We start from the raw sequence: 7,230 nt of genomic DNA, 5'->3' as shown, positions 1-7,230 counted from the left end.
TGTCTGGACCATTTCACAGTTGAAATGTGATCCTCCTTTAAGAAAGAACATGGGCTGTTATTTTCATACTTCTGATCACAGTTGGCAAAGGAATGGCTGGAGTAATAGACCAGTAGTTGGGTTCTTAGATTTGTTTCTTTTTCTTTTTTTTTTTTTTTTTTTGAGACGGAGTTTCGCTCTTGTTACCCAGGCTGGAGTGCAATGGCGCGATCTCGGCTCACCGCAACCTCCGCCTCCTGGGTTCAGGCATTTCTCCTGCCTCAGCCTCCTGAGTAGCTGGGATTACAGGCACGAGCCACCATGCCCAGCTAATTTTTTGTATTTTTAGTAGAGACGGGGTTTCACCATGTTGACCAGGATGGTCTCGATCTCTCGACCTCGTGATCCACCCGCCTCGGCCTCCCAAAGTGCTGGGATTACAGGCTTGAGCCACCGCGCCCGGCTAGATTTGTTTCTTTAATCAAATTCTCATGGCTGGTGGCAAGATAGAAGATGCTTGTACAGGACATTTATCTCAAACTTGTGTTACAGATAATGTGCATTAGAATCATCTGGGGTACTTCATGAAAGTACAGATTTCTGAATCCCTTCTAGAACTGCTGAATTAGGATTCCTGGGCTGGAGCCTGAGAATTTGCACTTAAGTCTACTTAGTTTACTTCTTAGTAATTCTTATGTACACTAAAATTTAAAAAGCACGAGTAAACTAGTTAATTATGAATTATTCTTATCAATGAAAAATTATACCAAATGAGAATTAAATGAGACAACCGGACGTCTCATGGCTTTGAAGAAGCTGGTAACAACTTTATCTAAGACTTCTCAGTTGCTCTTTCAGTATTACTTCTAAATTTACTATTTCAGTTTATTTTTCATTAAACCTTCCTTTTGCTGGTACAAAGAAAAACATCTTTGTTTTCCCTTTTAATTTAATTAAATTAATTTATTTATGTATTTTGAGATGGAGTCTTGCTGTGTCCCCCAGGTTAGAGTGCAGTGGCACGATCTCGGCTCACTGCAACTTCAGCCTCCTGGGTTCAAGTGAGTCTCCTGCCTCAGCCTCCTGAGTAGCTGGGACTACGGGCTAATTTTTGTATTTTTGTATTTTTAGTAGAGATGGGGTTTCACCATATTTGCCAGGCTGGTCTCAAACTTCTGACCTTGTGATCCACCCGCCTTGGCTTCCCAAAATCCTGGGATTATAGGCCTGAGCCACTGCACCCAGCCAATTTTATTTTTTAATTAAAAATTTCTGAGAGATTATTAGCTTTAACAAAGATGTCTCCAAAGCATGTTCGAAGGGTAGTCCTTAGCTTGATGATTTGAAGAATGTAATCATTTATTGGTGGCGTTCAATAAATATGTATTAGCATTTATATGTACAAGGTATAAATATGTACAAGGTCCTTATGACAGAGTAAGAGGCATACAACACCATCATTCCCTGGAAGAGCATACACACCAAATACATAGATAAGACTAACACACACATTTGAACTGTGGTATTGAAACCTTTTTTTAAAAAAAGCCTAAAGCCCTCTCAGTAAAAAATAGTTGAGTACTTACCTACACGTACACATTTATTTATACATTATCCCATGTACTAGCATATGCTTTGACTATGTACACCAAAACTCACACTGTAACAAACAGAAAGTTTAAAAGTTGCCAAAATAAATAGAAACTTAACCTTTCCTCCTTGTATCCTCAAGGATCATTTGCACATTCCCTGTAGTGTGCACATTCCATTTTGTAAACCAGTGTTTTCAGAAAACAATGCCTTCCTGTACATAACCAAGCACTAAGTTTTATGCTACAGATAAAAAAGAAACATTTTAGAGTAAGGAGAAACAAGAGAAAACCCAGATTACTAGAACTGGTAAATGAAATGAATAGCATTCAGAAAACAATGTATATTTAATAAATAGATAAAATAATAGGAAATATTTGCTTTGGGTTCATGTCAAACCCTATTAAGAAGGAGACATAAGCATAAAACAAAATGCATATGTAGAGGAAAAATAAACACAGTACAGATATTTAAACATTACTTTCTACTGGCAAAATGTCTTCTAGCCTTTGTCTATATCTTTGGTGAGGTATTTGGAGGCATTTATAGGCTACAGTTTGCCAATGATTTTATTTATGGATCAAGACCTAGGAGGTGGATCTAATTATTACCATAATTTCAAAGTAGTGCTGCATATATTGTAAGATATCTGTAACATGGATATCTGTGATCCTAGTGATGACAGAGATGCAAGCACTAATACTGCTGTTGTTTGTTGCCTATTTTCCTAATGGAAAGAAATAACTTCTTTTTCCCATAGAAGTTTTCAGATTTCCTGACTGCTAGCCTCAGGCCCCTTTAGATTCACAGATCCCCATTGAAGAACTCCCAGTCTATAGTAATGCAAGTTTTCCTAAGTTGCACATAGGTGGAATCAGAGAAAGGGAAGCAAACAGAAGAGCCTCACTGACTGACAGACTGGCTGGCTGGCTGGCTGCTCAGGCAGGGCCTCATGGATGGCTACATCCTGTGGATCCGGAGCCTGCTCCTCATTTCCAAATGTTCAGAAACTCAGTTTGTCTCGGTTCTTCCAGGAGCACCCTGGCTGTTGAGAGACAGATTCATAAAAATCAAAGTCACAAGTGACTTACTGATTTTTTTTTTTTTTTTTTTTGAGACGGAGTTTCGCTAGTTACCCAGGCTGGAGTGCAATGGCACGATCTCGGCTCACCGCAACCTCCGCCTCCTGGGTTCAGGCAATTCTCCTGCCTCAGCCTCTTGAGTAGCTGGGATTACAGGCAGGCGCCACCATGCCCAGCTAGTTTTTTGTATTTTTAGTAGAGACGGGGTTTCCCCATGTTGACCAGGATGGTCTCGATCTCTTGACCTCGTGATCCACCCACCTTGGCCTCCCAAAGTGCTGGGATCACAGGCTTGAGCCACCGCGCCCGGCCAGGACTTACTGATTTTAAGGCCCACTTCAGATTCTTGATTTTTCTCCTTTCAGATCCCAAACAATGTCAAATGACATTATTCTTATCCTTTGAAGATACGATCTTATGGCAGCCTAACATTTTAGCATCTTTTCTGTGGCTCACTGCAATGACAGCATCTTGTAGGCACACGTCTAAAAAGGTCATCACCTTCCATTTCTGTGAAGTCAAAAATCTCCTTAAGTGCTTCTGCACTTTTTGAGAAAACTGAAAAGTAACCAAAAGCTTTTCATTATTTTATTATGAAAGTCTCAACGTTGCATTTAAGCAACTCACATCCCTTTGTAGCAGTGTTGTATATAAGATGTATGAGGCACTGAATGGATAAAATCTTTTCATTTTCTTTGTAAGAAGTTTGTAGACTGAATGTAATTTGCCAAAATTTACATATGTAAATCTATTATGAAGATAGGCTAATTCTAATTTGTATTTAGACAAAATATCAACAATAGTTTATGATTTCAGCAGTTTCATTAAAATCCTCATAGAAATGAAGAAGATGACTTGAAACTGCTGTTTTCAAGTCAAGTACCTAACAGAGGGAACATATTTTTGCTGCCATAATTCAGCATATTACTTAAAACTGATGTACTATAGAAAGCAGAATTGTTGGTGAGGTATGACAGACTGGCCTTACACTGTAAGAGGCCAACACATCTGTTATCAAAATTTCCCCTCTTGTTTGCCCAGAGGGTATTTTAGCTGCAATTCCTGAAGCAAGAAATGAAAGCTTACTGTTTCATAGAGTAATCAAGGGAATGCTGTGACAGGCATGCTTGTCTGCCTGGTATGCCCAAGCTAATTCAGCAGCTGTTTTTGACTGAGCATTGATATTTTTTGGAGAAACCAAAGTATTTTTGATTGTTTAGAAGCATTCACTTGTCCCATCTTACTGGTGAGATTTGGTCTCCAGACGTGCTTTCACATCCCTTCTCCATCATGTCCAATCTCAAGTTTTTTTTCTGCATATTATGCAGTATGCTCTGTTTTGGTTATTTACCTTCCTAATAATTTGTGTCCTTCCATCCATCATTAAAAGTACATAGTTGTTTAGCCTTCTTCAGTGATGGGGTCATGGTTGCATTGGTATTATAATCATTCTCATTATCTGACCTCTTAGAAAACATGGTCAAAATATTCATAATGTTAAAAAATTAAACTGGCACTACCTTGTTACAAAGCACACCAATTAATCCGCAGGCAAAGTCAAAGATGAACTGTTAATATTCATTATATACACTTAAGCCACATCACTTTGAACGATGCAACAATGGATTGATGACCATTCTGAGCTACAAATTATGTGTGTCAAATGGGTTGACAGCAGTAAAGATGATGGACAATCTGCCATAACCCTTTGATACTAAAGACCGTGTTGCTTTCAGCCCCTCTAAAACTTACAGGTTTTGTACATTTCCTGCAACCTTCCACACTTGTTGCCAAAACCAGGATAATTCACATTCCAGGGAAGGGTTTCCTAGGACACAATGCTCTCAGTGCTAAAATTGGGATGGCTGCTTACCCTATTGGGTCACCATTAACCCAAACTCTACCTCTCCAGAGGTAGGAGGGGAGGCACATGGAGCTAGAGACTCCTCACCCTGCTTCCACTAATGGTGTTAAACTTCTCCAGAATATTTCTCACAGGTTCCTCTTCTTTAAGGGGTGATGAAAACAAGACGTTGTCTTTTGTTAGACTTTGGATTTACTGAAAGCTCAATGGCTTCCATCTGGAAACACAGGCAAAGTTCAGGGCCAGTGCCTTCCCCTGGCTCAGGTCCTAAAGGAAACTCAGAAAAGAAAGCCATCCAAAGGCAAGGAGGAGAAAGCAGCTCCACTGACAACTCCACCAGCCAAGGAAGAAAGAAAAAAGCATCTACGGGTGGCTGGTCAGGAGCATAAACCACATCCTAGGGAGAAACTCACCTCCCAAACTCACCAAAGTATTTCCTTACCTTCTCCTCAGTGGCTTCGGGGGTTCAGATGCCCTGTAAACTTTTCTGCACAGGATATTTCTTCATGACAGTGGCTTTTTGGGGGTCCATGCTATGGCCACCCACCTGTGCTCCTTCTGATTTAGGATCTGTTCCAACAGAATGGTAGGTGAATCAATCATCCAGATTTGCCAGGGACTAAGGGGTTTGGGGACTTTCAGGGCTAAAACCAGAAGTGAGGAGTTTCCTAGGAAGCAGGACTGTCAGAACTATAACCACAACTAAGGGATTTCCCAGAATAAGAGACTTTTAGTATTAAAATGGGATGGTGCAATTTCCCACAATGCAAGACTTTCAGTGCTAAAACATGGACAATTTCTTCTGAGAAGGGGTTAGGTAGACTCATTGGCACTTCTTAGCAGCATTACTCGAGGTTGGTTCCTTCTTTCTGAGCCACAAGATTTTATTACAGGTGGAATACACAAAATATACAGGTACCCAAAATATTTCACCCCCTGCAAACACACTACCCTCTACCCAAGCCAGACTTCCCAATTTCCTCCAAAACAGAAATCCACCTGGTTTACCTAAACACACAGAAATCAGTCCTCACTCCCTCGGAGCCCTTAGCCATGCTTTGAGTTGTCTTCCTGGCCTGACAGGCCCAATCTAAGACTTGCTTCCTCCAGACATAAAGCTGGGCTGCTGGGGTTGGAATCCTTGATGTTCCATGCTCTACTATTTGGTCTCTTTTACTTACTTAATCCTCTCTGCATCGTAATTTTTTCCTCTGTAAAATGGCACCGAAATGCCTATTTCAGGCATCTTTGGGTGTGTTTTTCTAATTCTTACATGCGAAGCATTTAGTGCCGGGGCCGAAACAGGCACAGAAACAGCTAATAAACGTCCACTCTCCTCTTTCTGGACCACTCCAGCCCATAGATTTAATACTTTTCACTCCCCACTTAATCAGGAACATGTTCCTAAACTCTGCTTCCCCCAGCGCAATTGGTCAGGAGCGCACATGCAGCTCCGACATGATCCAGGAATGCCTTCTCTTAGAAATCCAATCCCGCAGGCACAGACCTTTGATGGAATACATAGCTCACCTTCTCTGTAGGAGCTGCACCTCTTGGTCTTCCAGTGTTGGGATTCATTTTGGGGGGATGGCCAACGACCTCTTCAAATGTGGTAAAATAGTCTTTTGGGTCCTTTTTGCTGGTATCCCAGCTCTGGTTCATTAGTGAGAGGAATGGTAGAGTGAGACACATGGCCACGAGACGTCTTACGAAGAAGCCATGGGCTTCTAAAGTCTCACAAGAAGGCCAAGCGTTTAGGAGGACTGGATTTCCCAAAGCTTTCACTGGAAGGATTACATATAAAGCCACCACCCACGGCAAAGTGTCTACACCCACCCACCCTGAGTCTGCAAAGATTCTACCTTCCACAGCTGTTCACAAATTTACTCCACCCCCCCTACTGAGATCCACTTTGGCCCTAACAGAACTTGCCACCACCACAGACCCCCAGGCTGGGAGAGGAAACGGAAAGGCGACCTCTCGGGGCGCAGGTCCCACGCAGCCTTCACAGCTGTTAGTCTACATACCTTCTTTTTAACGGGCTGCCGTCTCTTCCAGCCCTGTCTTCCCCCGGCGCCCAGGAGTCGCTCTCAAGGAACTCGGTCTCCCTGGGCAGCGCCCGCGGTCAGAGCATGACTCCGAGCCCAGGTGGAGGTTAGAAGAGATGAGGGAGCGAGGGGAAGCCTCGCCCGGGTCGGAGCGCACACCCTCCTCCGGAGCCCCGCTCCCGCGGCTGGGCGGCTCCTGGACGACGTCGATCCCACAGGTCCCGCCACCTCCACAGCACCTCCCCCGGGGCCCCCTAGCTCTTGCGGCCGTTCCTCTGGTCCGCCCTGGCGCCGTTCTAGCCCCAGCCTGGCGACCCGCCGTCGGTGGCGCCTGTCGTCCCCAAGGGCTTCTTCCTCTCCCTTGTTTCCAACACACGCCGCAGACCCACAACCGCCCCGGCGTGAGACAGCGCGGCTCTGCGGGAGCAGTGGGCGGGCTTTATAAGGTCCGAGTTGGGGGACGGACCCACCTTGCCCAAGTTACATGCTCATTGGCTAATTTTGCCTGACACTCAGCCATGCACCGCTGTCTCATTGGCCGCGCTCTAAATCCCGGCGGGCTGGTCCTCTAGCGGCGTCTCAGAGCCAGTGCCCTGCGGAGGGTCCCAGAGATCCCGCCCGAGGACTGCAGGTGCGGGCCGGAGGCCCCGAGGCTCCCCTGCGCCCT

The 7,230-nt window shown here is 44.1% G+C and overlaps 1 long non-coding RNA gene across 1 annotated transcript; it reads right to left on the bottom strand.

Annotated features, from left to right (window-relative positions):
* Nucleotides 1-353: 353 nt before the first annotated feature.
* Nucleotides 354-6,964, bottom strand: LOC101037974 (uncharacterized). Its single transcript, XR_744206.2, has 3 exons — nucleotides 6,543-6,964; nucleotides 6,046-6,168; nucleotides 354-5,085 (listed from the first exon to the last, which is right to left on the bottom strand). It is a non-coding gene; the product is annotated as an uncharacterized LOC101037974 (long non-coding RNA).
* Between the last annotated feature and the right edge of the window lie 266 nt (nucleotides 6,965-7,230).

Source organism: Saimiri boliviensis, chromosome 4 (genome assembly GCF_048565385.1).
Source record: "Saimiri boliviensis isolate mSaiBol1 chromosome 4, mSaiBol1.pri, whole genome shotgun sequence".
NCBI lineage: Eukaryota > Metazoa > Chordata > Mammalia > Primates > Cebidae > Saimiri > Saimiri boliviensis.
The sequence above is the reverse complement of the archived record's forward strand: the minus strand, read 5'-3'. Positions and strand labels throughout refer to the sequence as shown.